The sequence below is a fragment of the Camelus bactrianus genome, chromosome 11 (assembly GCF_048773025.1).
Source record: "Camelus bactrianus isolate YW-2024 breed Bactrian camel chromosome 11, ASM4877302v1, whole genome shotgun sequence".
Lineage (NCBI taxonomy): Eukaryota > Metazoa > Chordata > Mammalia > Artiodactyla > Camelidae > Camelus > Camelus bactrianus.
Window position 1 is genome coordinate 10,995,754 of NC_133549.1, and position 16,354 is coordinate 11,012,107.

The 16,354-nt window shown below is 44.4% G+C and overlaps 1 protein-coding gene across 1 annotated transcript in view; it reads right to left on the reverse strand.

Moving 5' to 3' along the window:
• Positions 1–10,935: 10,935 nt before the first annotated feature.
• The window catches only part of RAB4A (RAB4A, member RAS oncogene family), a 43,015-nt gene continuing 37,596 nt past the window's right edge, over positions 10,936–16,354 (reverse strand). Inside the window, exon 8 of the mRNA XM_074373211.1 lies at positions 10,936–12,122. The gene's annotated coding sequence lies outside the window, so the exon portion shown is untranslated. The remainder of the gene's footprint in view (positions 12,123–16,354) is intronic.

Sequence of the window (16,354 nt, forward strand, 5' to 3'; positions counted from 1 at the left end):
CGCCTCACTGGGTAGAGTCAAGAGCACACTGAAGATGACAAAAGATACAGACCAACACAAATCATCCGGCCCAAACAGCAGGAAAAAGGACTGGAAAAAGTTTCTGGGCTGTGTCATAGGAGTCATAGAAGGATGAGAGACAGTGTAGTGCTTTAAAACATCTGCAGAAACAATGGCTAAAAACCTCCCAAGCTGAGTGAACCTGAAACAGGGTAAATCCAAAGAAATCCAAGCCCAGATACATAACTTCAGAAACTGTTGAAAACTAAAAGACATCTTGAAAGTAGCCAGAGAAAAATGAAAGATTACCTACTGGGGAGCAACAATTTAAATGCCAGTACGTGTTTTCATCCGAAATTATGGAGCCAGAAGGAAATGGCACATTTCTTAAAGGGCTGAAAGAAAACAGCTGTCAACTCAGAATTCTATACCCAGCACAATATCCCTCAAGAATGAGGGCAAAACAAAGACATTCTCAGATGAAGAGAATTGACAGCCAGGAGATCTGCTTTTAAAGAAAGGGTGCGCCTCAGGCAGAAGAGAAGTGGTACCAAAGGGAAACTGGGAACTCTGAATGAAAACAACAGTTCTGGTATTTGGTTTTTTGTCCTCGGTTCCTGAAACAGCTCCAGAATCATAAAGGTGAAAGGAGTGGCTTGTTATTCATAACAAGCCCCTTTCAGACACACCTTTTGAAGTGACTCTGGAAAGCCACTAAGAGTGGGGCTGGTTGTCAGGGAAGCCACCTGGGATGAGAGGGATGGAAGTTTCAGTCCCACCTGGGCAGGAAGAGAGGGTCTGGGGACTGAGTAAATCATCACTGGCCAGTGACCTAGTCACTGGTGCTTATGTGAAGAAGGCTCCACGAAAACCCAAGCAGATGGGGCTCATAGAGTTTCCACGTTCGTGAACAGGTGGAGATGTGCGCAGAGCGGTGTGCCCGCAGAGCTTGGAAACTGCGTTCTTTCCCCATTCCTTGCCCTATACTTCTCTTCCACGTGGCTCTTCTTGAGATACATCCTCTACAATAAAGCAGTCATCTAAGTGCAAGTAAACTGTTTTTCTGATTTCTGTGAGCTGCTCTAGCAAATTAATCAAACCCAAGTTGGAGGGTCCCAGGAACCTCCTATTTACAGCTGGTTAGTCAAACCCAAGTTGGAGGGTCCCAGGAACCTCCAATTTACAGCTGGTTAGTCAGAAGCACAGGTAACATCCTGGACCTGTGATCGGCATCTGAAGTAGGGCAGAGGGCAGTCTTGTGGCGCTGAGCCCTTAACCCACACGACCCGACATTATCTCCAGGTAGGCAGTGTCAGAATTGAATTGAACTGTAGGATGCGCAGCTGGTGTCAAAGAATTACTAGATGTGTGGAAAGCCTGCGCTCATCTGGGGTCAGAGGTGGAGTAGTGCAGTAGTGGAGTGTCGAGAGTAGAGGAGACTCACGTGGGGGTGGGCTTTTCCTTGGAACCTAACAACAGAGTTTCCAAATAGACAAGCATCTGTGCTAAGAGTGGTTGAGCGTGAGCATGTGAATGTTCGTAAAACCTGGCAGACCCCTATAGGAAGTGTGGCAGGCGTCAACTCTACAAAATGACAGAATGCAAGATGAACAAGGGTTCTCTGTAGGCACAGGGAAAGCAGCACTATGACAGCAAACAGTGGCCGTGCTGGGAAGATTAAGCTGATCTTCAAGGAAAAGGCTAAAACTGCCAAGAAGATTGTCCTCAGGCAGAGTATTTGAAGGAACATCTGACATCTGAAGGGAGAACTAGACAAATTTACAATTACAGTTGGAGACTTCAACACTCCTTCCTATCAGTCACAGAACCAGTAGACAAGAATTGGTGACGATATAGAAGAGCTAAACGACATCATTAATCAAATCACTGTAACTGATATTTATAGAACACTACCCAACAAAAGCAGAACACGGAGTTTTCAAGTGCCCATGGAACATTCATCAAGACAGTTCATATCCTGGTTATTAAAATAAGCTTAAATTTAAAATCATACAAAGTATTTTTCTGACTATAATAGAATTAAACCAGAAATCAGTAAAGACAGGAAAATCTCAAATCCATTGGAAATTAAACAACATTCTCATAAATAATCCACCAAAAAGAAGGTCTCGAGAAATTTGAAGATACTTTCAATGGAAGAAAAATGAAACTGCAACACATTGAAATTGGTGGGCACAGTTAGAGCAGTGCTTGGGCAGAATTTATAGCATTGAGAGCTTATATTAGGAAAGGAAATCGCAGATCAATAATCTAAGTTTCCAGCTTAAGAAACTAGAAGAGAACGAGCAAAACGAACCCACATCTTAAGAGAATGAAGGAAAAAGCAGAAATCAATGAAATTAAAAACAAACAAAAAGAAGCCAAAAGCTGTTTCTTTGAAAGGATCAGTAAAATAGATAAACCTCTAGCAAGTCTGACATAAAAGAACAAGCCTCACATTAGCAATGTCAGGAAGGAAATGTGGTTCTCTGAGTCTGCACTTCACGATTAGTGAGGGTAGCATCTTTTTCATGTTCATCAGTCATCTATCTCTTTGATGAATGGCTGTGTATGTTCTTCACCAGGAACACACCCTTGACTTGGCAATTTCACTCCTGAGCATCTGCCAGTGCACCCACATGGGCAGACGTCCTGGCTGAGGGAGTTCACGACAGCGGAGCATCTCTGGCAGACGGGGCAGGGCGGGGGCATTCGCACGTTGCCCCCATCAGGAGCTACCTACAGGGGTGGAATGAGGAAAGGAAAGTGCAGGGCGGTCCTGAGCATCTGGAAGACGCGGTGGAAGCTGTCTGCTCATGTCTGCACAGGGTTCAGGAAGCAGTCTGGCTGCCTGTGGGAAGGGGACACAAGGGATCTGGGATGGGATCCCTGCTGCCTGGGATCTTGCTGTGTGTGTGGCTTCAGTTTCAACCTAAAATGCTGGCTCTGTTGACCGTGACAGGTAGTCTGAACCGGTTAAGGTGACTATTTGTGAAAACTAACATCCCCATTAATCCATCCTTTATTGTTTTTATGACTTAGGTGTTGACTAGGACCCAGCCAAGATGACTGTTTCTCTTTCACTTGAGGGTTTCGGCAGAACTAGGGGATTCTCCTGGCTCTGTGTTGCCTTCTGGTCTTTGGGAGGAGCCCCGGGGGTCGGGACTAAATGGCTGCTTCCTGCCAAGAGCCCCCCTTACACAGCTCATCTTGTTGGGGCCTCTGGTGGCTCCCAACACCGCCTGCTGTGACATCTTCTGTGGGACTAGACTGGTCCTTGTGCCCAGCTGAGTCCTCTGCTGCGCAACGTCACCCGTGAGAACACCTCCAACAACCATCTTGACGAAACATCCCTGAGGACAGACACCAGACGTGTCCTCAAGTGGAGGCTGCTCCCTGTAGCCCAAATCATACCTACAATTGGTAAAAATCTGAAGTTACAGGCTAGTGTTTAAAGCCAACATTGCTCCGGGAAATAAAAAGCGGAAAACAGGATGGCCAGAGTAGAATAACCTGATGGTTACAGATCAAGTAAAAAAAAAAAAAAATTCCTGAGTACGTAATGAAATTTTTCTTTTATTCTTGCTCAAGGACTAAGTTAAATAAACAGAGCAGAACAGGTGACGGCCAGTCTGGGTGGAGGGTTTATTGGCGGACAGCACAGGGACGTTGCCGCAGTGGATGCGTTCCTTGGACATCAGGGTCAGGGAGGGACAGGTAAGGCAGGGACCGCCCTCCCCGCAGGGCGAGGGCCCTGGCCACTAGCACAGACCCACGGGCACACTCCTCCCTTCACGAGGGAAATAGTTGACTCACACGCAACCTCAGGACAGCTTTAACCACGAAGACAAGAAGGTTTCTGACAACAGCTCTGAAAAGCAGTTGGCACGCATTTGCAGGTTTGCATGTTTAATTTAGAATATTTTCAGTTTCCGGAAGGCAGGCACAAAAAAGCAAGTTATCAAACTTGCAAGTTTTTTTTTTAATCAAAACATGGTTTCACAGTGATGAAATCAACTTATGTCTCACCTCTAACAATTTAACACTAAAAGTATTTTTACATGTGGAAAGTACTCTCACCAGTTAGAACTCTGTATAGTTCTTGAAATTCCAATCAACATATGTGTTTAAAATTTCCATAACTTTTGGGAAAAAATAAAAGGATTCCAGCCAACAGGAATCCCAGTGCCTTGGCTGGTCGCGGTGCACCAGTGGACCCCCCAGGGCCACACCCAGGCCTGGGCTGCTTCCTGGAGGTGGCAGCCCCAGCCCCCCGCACGCAGGGCCCCTGGGTTGTGAGACGGGCCTAATCCGCTTTGCACCACTGCCGAGGGTCGTTTTGAAGGTTAAAGGAGATGTTAAATGTAAGAACACTACTAAGTTGAAAAAACTGCGATGCCCCTTCAAGGTTTTATTACGGACATTTCAAATGACAGTATTAAAAACGAGGAGTCTGTGAAACTAAAAATCCTCCAGTAATTTCTCAATAAACTGTTTTTTAAAGAAAAAGAAAAGTGGGCTTGAAATCCTATGCTTTGATCACAGACACAGTGAACAATGACAGAAGCCCCAGGGCACCGGATTCCTCCAAATGCAAAGGATAGTTCTCAAGGCTCAGATGGTGTGAAAATTCAGGCAAAAAACATGTGTGAACAACTGAAATAGAATACAGAATTTAAAAGCTTCAGGTAAAATCATTGCATCTTAAAAGTAGAGCAGGAAAACAAGTATTTGCCATTTCTCTACTACGGCTTTGAAAAGGCAGCAGTTACTGGGTTTTCAGAGCACTGGCTTCTGTTTCAGCACGGGGACTTGTCAACTGTAACGGAGTGTGTGTAGTTAACTGGATTGAGAGATTCAACACATTTCACCCCAAGCATCTAGGACCCATCCTGCAGTTCCTGGACAGCTGGGCATGCCTAGGCTTGAAAGCAGAGATTTATCGACAAACACATCCGCAGTTTCTTCCCACAACCTTAAGCCTAAAGCTCCATCCTTACAGCGACAGGTCGGTGCAGACAGGGAACACAGCAGTCTGGACACCTGCTTGTCCGTGGTTGTACCACGAGGTGTCAGGAAGCCAACTGAGAGGGCAGAGACGTGTTCCCAAGAAATGCTAATCCAAACAGCAAATTCTGTGACCAAAATAGTAAAGCTCTTAACCCTAGAATGTAAAACAAGACCACTGGGTAACTGTGCGCTGAAGCCAAGAGTCACAAAGGCAGAAGCTGCTCTAGCAGTTAAGATTTCAGACAGTTTTGTTACATGTCTTGTAGAAGACAGTTTTGGATTGGTGCTTGGATGTCCAAATGTCTCCCCAGGTTTGGGAAGTTTTTAGCCATTATTTCTTTAAATAAACTTCCTGCCCTCCCTCCGTCTCGTCTCCTGGTATTCCAGTGATGATTCCAGCTCTGTAGGCTTTTCATTCCTTTTCATTCTTTTTTCTGGTTGCTTCTATGTCTGGATAATTTCAAATGATCTGTCTTCAAGCTCACCAACTCTTCCCCTGCTCGATCCTGTCTGTTGTTGAAGCTCTGCCTAAATTCTTCGGTTCAATCATTACATTCTTCAGCTCCAGAATTTGTCTGGTTCTTTTTTGTTTTCTCTTTGTTGAACTTTTTATTTTGTTCTTATGGTATTGTTCTCCTGGTTTTGTTAAATTGTTCTGTGTTCTCTTGTAGCTCTCTGAGTATTTTTAAAACAATTATTTTGAATTCTTTGTTGGGCAACTCATGAACCTCTGTTTCTTTGGAGAGAGTTACTGGAAGTTTACTGTGTTCCTTTGGTGGTGTCATGGTTCCCTGATTCTTTGTGATTCCTGAAGCCTTGCATAGGTGTCTGTGCATTAGAAGCAGCAGTCACCTCTTCCAGACTTTATGGACTGCCTTTGGCAAGCAAAGACTCCAGCCTTAGGTGGGGGCATGCGGGGGCATGCTGGAGCATGCTGTGACCCAGGCCTGGTGGTGCTGGGTACCAAGAGCAGGGGCATGTGGTGGTCTGGGGTGGGAGGGATGACGTGTCATTGGCTCAGGCTGCTGAGGCTCACAGTATCAACTGTGTGGTTCTTGGCAAGCACTGTGGGGGGGTCTCCAGTGGCTGCAAGAGCTGGTGGGCTCCTTGGTGGCACCTCCAGGTCCAGTGGCTGGAGACCAGGGCAGGAAGCAGTGATGGCCAGCGCCGGTGATGTGCACACAATCGGCTGTGGAGGCCAGCTGCAGATGCCTGTGTCGTGGCTGTGGCTAGCTGCAGACAGGCACAGTGGTGGGGGACAGGGCCAGCAGCAGGGGCCTCAGCCACGCGTGGCTCACAGTGGCTGGGGGGCCCTGGCTGTTGGTGCGCTCTCCCAGGGCTGCAGAATCTCCCCACAGGCTTGTACACAGCAGTGGAGGCTGGTGACGGGGATTGGTCTGGGTGCACAGCTGGGGGGCTGGCTACAACTGAGCCCAGTGGGGGCCTTGGCTTCAGCGTGCACTCCCATGGCCTTGAGGAGCCAGGCTGGTAGCCTGCAATTACACAGCTGGAAGGGGCTGGCCACACGTGTACACATAGTGGGGGGGTCAGCCGTGGGGGCCCAGGCTGGCATATTGCAGTGTGTGGCTGCAGAGGCCTGGGCAGGCTGCCAGTGCAGATCCGGGGCTCTGGTGAGGACAGGGGGAGGGTGGGAGGGACTCAGGCATCTGGAGCCTGCGAATGGGAATACCGGGGGGAGGGGGAGGGAAAACTAGTGAAAGCTGCTGGGCTCCTTGGCAGAGCCCCGTCCCTTCTTCCTTGTTCCCAGCTTGTTGTCAGCTTTGCTGGTCTCCAGCTGGGGTGAAACTGAAGCAGGTCCTCGGCGCAGAGCCCTGCAAGGCTGGGGGAGCTGGTCACTCATCCCCTTCTCCCTTTCCAATTTCTTTTAGTGGGGGAGTTCCCTCTTGGTGCTGAGCAGTGCCAGCCCAGGGGATGGGATGATGCAGGCAGCACGAAGCTGTTCCTGCTTCCCTTTCTGTGTGACCACTCTCAGATTTCTGGTCCACTGTGCTGCTGAAGTGTCCTAAGTGGGCTCCTGAGCTCTCCCAGAGATGTGTCTCTTTGCGGATACCCTGTCGATCTTTGTTGAGGGGGATGAAGGTTGGTGTCTTCCACCTTGCCATCTTGGGGATGTTGCTTGAAAATGGGCTCTTGGAGTTAGGAAAGGAAAGGACTAAGCAAGACCATATGACCACCCTCTGGGAGATTTTGCAAAACAGGCATCTTGCAGTGGACAGGCTTGATCTCCAGGTACTTTAGAAAGACCTGGGGACACAACTGACTCCGATCGTCTGTCCTTCCCACAAGCCCTGGAGTCCTTTCCATGTGTCAGGCACTGGGCAATCAGATGGCAGCCCTTCCCTACAGGGAAGTCTTAGCCCAGGACAGAAGACAAATAAAGACAATATATAGATCAATGTGATCAGAACCAAAAGAAAGGTTAGGACAGCACGTGACTGGAGGGCTGTGTGTCTGTGTATGTCAGGGTGGGAGGGGGTCACTGAAGGCTCCCAGTGGACAGGTTTTATGCTGCGCCCTACAGGATGAGGGGCTGCAGCCTGGCAGACTTAGAGAGCCGGGAGGGTGCGTGGCAGGTGAGGGAAACAAAACAGTCCATGCAAAGTCTCAGAAGCTATGAGATAGCAAGGGGCATTCAGAGAAACACGAGAGTGACTGGTAAAAGCACCATTTTCCTCAGGAACTAGACACAGCATGAGGGCACGTGACACTAGCTTGTGGCCAGAGAAACCAACAGAATGACCCTTCTGGAAAGGAACGTGATGTGGCGGACTTACCCTGAATTAATCACAACATTCCCTATTCAGTGTAAGCGGATTTAAGGGCTCCCCACCCAACACACAGAAACTAGCATTTTACTCTCACACAGAGGTAGCTGGTCCTTAAATACGTGGTGAACCTAATGGTCTCTATGGTATTTTGGACTATCAAATACTCGGAAATTTAGTGTTTGTTTCTTTAAAATGCTAGTTTCCTTTAAAATGAAATTTACACCAGACATCAAGACGTTAGAGAAAGGTGCTGTCAGAGCACAGGCTTATCTCCTTTCCAGGCCCTTCCCACAGGTCCAGGAGCACATGCTGAGACTACTGCAGGCTGAGCCCGCCTCACACTCGGTTGGTGTTCGGTTGGCCTAAGTTCCGGAGGTGCGCGGGTCAAAGTTAAATACGTTCTTCATACAGGCATGTTGAGATCATTGAAAGCGAGTGCGCCCATGTTACCGCACCGGTGGGGGTGACACTGAGCACACCTAGCCGTCAGTGGGACACTGGCTGTGGGTCGCAGGCTGGCTGCCCTGGTGTCCCTGCTGCAGGTACCACTGTCCCCTGCGCCAGGGGACAGAACTTCTGGTACAGTTAGCCACATACTGGGAAATCATTTTTCATAATACTGTATGAGAGCTGTGCATTTTTCTTTTTCTTTTTTTTTTTTGATGGAGGTACTGGGGACTGAACCCAGGACTTCGTGCATGCTAAGCATGCGCTCTACCACTTGAGCTACACCCTCCCCCTGCGTTTTGTTTTTTCAGTACATGCCAGAAAAACTTTATATAATTGCAAGAACAACAACAAAAAAGAACATTCTTGGCTCGTAATAATATCTTTTAAGAAGTTCCCAATGGTATGTTGATTATATAAAATTAAAAAAATATATTCTTGTCAGAGATGCACACTGAACTATTTTTGGGTGAAATGACAGATGTTTTGGATGCTTTCAAATACTACAGCATAATACAAGTGGAGTAAAGGCAGATTAAAACAAGATTGGCACACCGTAGACATTGTGGACGCTAACTGATACAGGGGTTCTGTGTGTTCTTTTCTCCATACTTGTGTATGTTTGAAAACTCCATACTAAAAAAAAAAAAGAAAAGAATTTCAATGCTTTTTTAAAAGAAAAAACAAAGTTTCCCTGATCACATTACTTTCTGGCATTAAGCAGTGTTTTCCAACCTTAGAGGGCGATGGCTGCCCACTCAGTCACTCCTCTTCCTGATCTGGCAACTTGAGTGTTCCTAGATAAATAGCTCTCTCTAAAATTCTAAAAACAACTCCTTCAAGTTAATACAATCAGGCTGTAACCAAGCAACAACTGGGACAAACTCAGACCGTATACATGTGAATAGGTAGGTTGATTAGTAAGAGAAATCACTTTATAACCAGAGCAAAACCATTATTTAAAATTCACAGGTGTTTTAAAGCCCCTCCAATTTTCCCCTCCAGAAAAAGGAAGAAGAGCACAAATTTGACAGAAAATGAAGAACCATGTGCTGTGTCACAGTATGACTTACAAACCATTTGAGTCACTAAATTAAGCATCAGATTCTTCACTCTGAAAAATGTTGATCTGCTAGGAGTCAATGTTCTTAAAAGATTTCAGAACCTCTTACATAAGTCACAAGTAATGTGTTTCCAATAAAACCATTATAGTTTCCCAAATTGTGATGTTTTTCTTTTCACTTAAACGCTGGACTGTGAAAGAATAAATTGCCACCTCAAGTCTAGATGCAGTCTAGAATCTCTTTTTAGGAAGACTGAAAAATGCTCTTCTAGAAATGCAAGTTAAGAGCATCCTGAAAACGTACTAAGCTGTGGGAAATGGACACAGAGCATTTGCTACGAGATGTATCTGGTCTCTGTCTCTGGCGCCTGCACAAAGCTCCTAACAACCTTGGAATTTCCTTGAGTGATGATTTCCTCTTAAGCAGAACTTATACTAATCAGCTGATTTCTGGAAAGCCTCCAGGTGTGAGAAAGGTCAAAGAATTAGAGGGTGGGAACTGACCTCAGGGGAGAAGATTAAGCTCTAGGAAAATTCTTCAACAGCAAGATGTGACGAGCTTCTGAGCTTCTGGGTTGGTAAAGAGGAACACGTCGTGTGCTGGGAGGGTGGCGCATCCCCAGTTCCATGGGGACAGAAGCTCCTGTGCTCAGGACCCTTCCAGACCTGGCCCTTTGTATCTCTTCATCTGGCTGTTCATTTGTACCCTTTAACATCCTTCGTAATAAGCCAGTGATCTCATAAGTAAATTGTTTCTCTTTGTTCTGTGAGCTGCTCTAGCAAGTGAATTGAACCCAGGTAGGGGCTCATGAAAATGTCTGATCTACAGCTGGTTGGTCAGAAGCACAGGTGACAACCTGGACTCGTGATTGGCACCTGAAATGTGTGTGTCTGGTGGTGGGGGTGGGGGTGGAGGGGGTGCAGATTTAGCCCGTAACCTGCGGGAGCTGATGCCATCTCCAGGTAGATTGTGTCAGAAGAGGACCGCAGAACACCCATCTGGTGTCTGAAGAATCAGAGCCAGGTTGGCGGTGGTGGAAAGCACCCCAGGGACCAATACCACGTGATGTCCCCTCTTCCATTTTCCCTGAAGGCCTTGATAAGAACCACCACGGCTTGGTTCTCTAGCAACTTTTATTGGTCAAGGGGTATGGAATTATATGCAGTACCTGTGGTTTCATTAACAGGCTCGTTATAAACCAACTTAACATTTATCTTATTTGAAACTTGTTTGCTTTTGAATAAACTGATGTGGTCGACTGGGCATGCTCCTAACCCATGCAAAAAGTTGTTTGAAACTGAGCGGCTTGCAGACCTACTGCCAATGAGACACCGAATGAAATGTTCTCCCAGTGAGGTCCAAGGAGTAGTTCGGTCTGAGAACCTGCTTCATATTCTAACTTCTCCAAATCCAATATTCAAGACAGAAGAAAAGCAAAATTAAAATACCTAACAGGACAACATTCTGATGCTTTTATCCAGTCACTTCCCGGAGTCTACGTGCCGCTGCGCTCTGTTGATTAAAGTAACAAATTAAAAAGCAACAGGCAGCTTCTAATGAAAAGGTAATGGAATTTATGCAGTTAAGAAGTCACAGTGGAAGAACATATAAAAGGTGAAGAATGCTTTCTTTAACCTTTCAGCTTTAAATAGTACTGTATTTTAACTTTAAAGAAAAGTGCTATTACATATTTTTTGCATTAACATTTTAAGACATTAGAACAAGTCTTTGTAATACAATATATATTAGACTTCAATATACCTCATGTGAATTAAAAACAGGTCGACTTGGTAACTGTAGTAAGGCATTTAAGTACTCAGCAACAGCTATACAGAATTCCTCAGTGGCATCCCTTTGATATTAACTTGATTTAGTGGGTTTCCTTAAAATGAACACAAAACGATAAAAGACTGAAAAAGAGGCAGTGATGCTCTAATACTGGATCCCAGAAAAAGCACAGTGGCCAACAGCGTGTTTTCTGACAGGGAGACCATACAGCTCAGCAAGCTGGGAACAGGCCAGCAGCTCCCAGTGGCGTGGTTTATCTACTGCATTTACCAGCCACTGAGAGTAGCGTCGGCTGCCTCGTAAGCTTGGTTAAAGGTACCGAGTCCTCGCTGCTGATCACGGTGCCTAAGACAGAGCGGGTACCCAGCTGGACTTACTGAACTGATCTGGATGAAGATGCCTTAAAATCAGGAGCATGTAAGGCTCATGGGAAAACTCCATGCTTCATTTTATTTCAGCCTGTGAGTAACTACCGATCTAATATTTCAAGTGTAGCTCACGTAAACGCCTTGTGGACTGTGGTCAACGGAATTAGCTAAGCACTGCACTGGCCACCAATTGCCAGTTTCTGAGTATCAGGTTACAAATAGAACCAACTGTGCAATATAATCGACTTGATGATCGAAGCACACCTCACAGTTAACAGATTTTAGTTCATATGATTAAAAAAAATAAAATATTAGATTGCATCAATGCAACTTTTTATCATATCATACATCAGAAACCATGCTGTGGAGACGTACTGGACTAGCATATATACAGTACAGAGCCAGGAGTCAAACCAAAGGTGGAAGGGAGAATACAGAACGGAACATTTTTACATACATGTACACACTTAATGGTCTTGTCCAGTGACCTGGATTTATTATACGGTTTGCTGTACCACATCTACTAGCTTGCATAACACCCCAAATGATTTTTTTCGCACAAAGATCTACTTCTGTATAAAGTAGAAAAAGATGGTGGTAAAAAACTTCTTCTTCAAGCTCCAACAATTGTGTCCCAAATACCACTGTCTGAACACCTAAAAAATATTAAGAATAATTTAGAAATATGCATGACAATAAATGTACAAGCAAACACAGCTTATAGTCACAAAGGGAATTCATCAGGGACTGCTGCCAGCTTTTATTTAAACTTACCTATGCCTGTTAGATAATGTTGACCACACATACAAGGTCCACTGTGGTAAACCGGGAAAAGGAGGCAGCTTTACAAAGTTAAAATCTCCATCTGCAATTTTTATAAATGAGCCTGAGCTACAGGCACATTCGTTTAGACTTCAGTTAACGCAAGGAAGACTCCTCACTTCCATTAAGGCAGAAGAGCCAGAGGAATGTCTGACTCAGTCACTCCCATCAGCTACCACCTCTCCCTTCTTTCAGAGCAAGAACATAAGGATTTCCTATAAATAGTCCAAGCAGAGTATGTAACTGCCTTTTTAACTGGCGAGGCTGGGTTTAATCCAGCATTTTGCTTACTGTTTTGTATTTTTCCCACCTGTTCTTTAAGCTTTCCCCCCTCTCTTTTTCTGCCTACTCTTGAATTATTTAGATTAATCAGGTGTTTATTCCATTTTAATTCCCATGTTGGCTTAACAGCCCAAACTCTCTGTTGTGTGATTTCACTGGTTGCTTTAGGATTTTTTTTTTTTTTTAAGAGCATTTTAGGTTCAAAGCAAAATTGAGGCTGGAAAAGCACATAGATTTCCCATGTACCCCCTCCCCTCACACATAAGTAGCTTCCCCTATTATCAAGAACCCCACCAGATTGATGTGTTTGTTACAGGCGATGGACCTACACTGATGCACCATAATCACCCCAAATCCATAGTTGAATTACATACAGTTCACTCTTGGTGTTGGATGTCCATGGGTTTGGACAAATGTGTGATGACACATATCCATCATTACAGTATTATACAGAGTACTTTCACTGTCCCCCAAATCCTCTGTGCTCTGCCTACTCACCCCTCCCATCCCCAACCCCTGGCACTTCTGGTCCTTTCACTTTCTCTATAGTTTTGCCTTTTCCCATGTCATACAGTTGGAATCATACAGTATGTAGCCTTCTCAGGTTGGCTTCTTTATCTTAGTAACAAGTACTGATGGTTCCTCCATGTCTTTTCATGGCGTGATACCTCATTTCTCTTTAGTGCTGAAAAATACTCCATTCTCTAGATGTACCACAGTTTATTCATTTGCCTTCTGAGGACATCCTGGTTGCTTGCAAGTTTTGGCAATTACGAATATTGCTGTAAACATCTGTGTGCAGGTTTTTGGGTGGACGTAAGTTTTCAGCTCCTCTGGGTCAATACCAAGGAGTGAGACTACTGCCTCATACAGTAGGGATATGTTTAGTTTTATAAGGAAATGCCCAACTGTCTTCCAAAGTGTCTGTACCATTTTGCATTCCCACCAGCAGTGAGCGAGAATTCTCACTGCTCCACGTGGTCACCAGCATTTGGTGTTGGCAGTGTACTGGATTTGGGCCAGTCTAATAGGTTTGAAGTGGGATCTCATTGTTTTAATTTGCTTTTTCTTTCGTGACATATGATGTGGACCCTCCTTTCAGACATTTGTTGTCATCTGGGTATGTTCTTTGGTGAGGGTCTGTTAAGATCTTTAGCCCATCTTTAAACTGGGTTGTTTGTTTTCTTACTGTCGAGTTTTAAGAGTTCCCCGTATATTTTGGATAGCAGTCCTTTATCAGGTATGTCTTTTGCAAATATTTTCTCCTCGTCTGTAGCTTGTCTTCTAACTCTCTTGACACTGTCTTTTGCAGAGCGGAAGTTTTTACTTTCCATGAAGTCTAGCTTATCCATTATTTATTTCACGGATCGTGTCTTTAGTGTTGTATCTAAGAAGTCCACACCATACCCAAGGTCACCTACATTTTGTCCTATTTTAACTTCTAGGAGTTTTGTATTTTACATTTAGGTCTATGATCCATTCTGAGTTATTTTTTGTGAAGGATATAAGGTCTGGTATATATCTATATATATATTTTTTGGTGTATGACTTGTTTTAGCACCATTTATTAAGAAGACTATTTTTGCTCCATTGTATGCCGTTGCCCCTTTATCAAGCATCAGCTGGCCGTGTGCGTGTGGCTGTACCTCTGGGCCCTCTGTGCCGTCCCACTGAGCTACGCGTCTGTTACTTCACTGACACCGCACCGCCTTGATTACTGCAGCTTTACAGTGTGTTACAGTTGCGTAGTGACGGTCCTTCAACGTTGTTCTTCTAGCACTGTGTTGGCTATCCTGGTTCTTTTGCCTCCTCTCCACGTAAACTTTAGAATCAGTTTGGTTTTCCTCATATATTGTCAGAGTCCTACCTAAGTATTTCCTTTCTGGGGGGCGCTAATGTAAATGGTATTGTGTTTTTTTAATTTCAAATTGCACTTGTTCATTGCTGGTATATAGAAAAGCAATGAGCTTTTATATGTTAGCTTTGTATCCTGCAAGTGTGCTAAATAATCACTTACATAGGAGTTTGTGGATTCTTTAGGATTTTCTGCATAGATACTCATGTCATCTGCAACAAAGTTAATTTCTTCCTTCCCAATCTGCATACTTTTTATTTCCTTTTCTCATTGCAATGGCTAGAACTTCCAGTATGATTTTCAAGAGAAATAGTGAGAGGGGACATCCTTGCCTTGTACCTGATATTAATAGGAAAGCGTCCACATTCTCACCATTAAGTATGATGTTAGCAGTAGGTTTTTTGTAATTTTCTTTGTCGAGTTGGACAGATTCCCCTCTGTTCCTAGTTTACTGAGAGATTTCATCATGAATGGATGTTGGATTTTGCCCAATGACTTTTCTGCATCTCTTGATGTAACCATATGGTTTTTGTTCTTGAACCTGTTGATGCGGTGAATCACACTAAGTGATTCTGGAATGCTGAACCAGCCTTCCACGCCTGGGACAAATCCCCCTTGGGAGTGGTATGTAATTCTTTGTGTACATTGTTGGATTCAACCTAGTACCTTGTTGAAGATTTTTGCACCTATGTTCATGGGAGATACTGGCGTGAAGTTTTCTTTTCTCGTACTGTCTTGGCCTGGTTTGGGAATGAAGGTGATTCTGGGCTCACAGAGTGCGTTAGGGAGAACCTGGCTCCCTGTGCTGCTTTCGTTCTGTGAAAGAGACGGCAGAAAACGGATGTACTTTCTTCCTTCAGTGCTTGATAGAGCTCGCCAGTGGCCCACGTGGGCCTGGCGCTTTCCGTTCTGGGGGGTCATTAATTACCGGCCCACTCTCTTTAATAGATAGAGGCCTATTCACCTTGTCTGCTTCTCCTTGTGTGAGTTTTGGCCAACTGTGTCTTTGAAGGATTGGGCACAGAGTTATTCACAGTAGTCCTTTTCTTTCCTTTTAATGTTCATAGAATCTGCTATGATGTCCCCTCTTTCATTTCTGATATTAGTAATTTATCTCTTTTTTTCCTTAGCCTGGCTAGAGTCTTATTGATTTTATTGGTCTTTCTGAAAGAACCAGCTCTGGTTTTATTGATTTTTCTCTGTTGATCTCCTGGTTTTAATTTCATTCATTGAAAAAAAAAATCTATGTATTTATTATTGTATTATTTAATTATTTTATTTTGGCCGGGGGGAGGGCATTAGGTTTATTTATTCTTAGAGCAGGCACTGGGGACTGAACCCAGGCCCTCCTGCGTGCTAGGCACGTGCTCTACCACTTGGGCTACACCCTCCCCCAATTTCATTCATTTCTAATTCTTACTATTTCTTTTCTTCTGCCTACTTTGGATTTAATTTGCTCTTCTTTTTCTGGTTTTCTATGGTGGACACTTAGATGATTACATTTAGATCTTTCTTCTTTTCTAATATATGTATTCAATGCTATGTATTTCATGCTAAGCACTGTTTCTGTTGAATTCGCCCCAAATTTCGATAAATTGTGTTTTTTCCTTTCATTCAAAATATTCTCATATTGCTACTGAGATTTTTTTCTTTGACCACTGTTATTAAGAAGTGTGTTGTTTAACCCTTGCGTATTTTGGATTTTCCAGTTATCTGTTGCTGATTTCTAGTTTAATACCACTGTGGTCTGAGAGCAGACACTGTATGATTTCTATTCTTTTAAATTTGTTCTGGTGTGTTTTATGGCCCAGACGGTGGTCTGTTTTGGTAAGGGTTCCACGTGAGCGTGAGAAGAATGTGTAGTTCGCTGTTAAGAATATCTAACTTTTAAGTATGCAGTCCCCTCTCCTTTCCATAATGTCGCTGCAA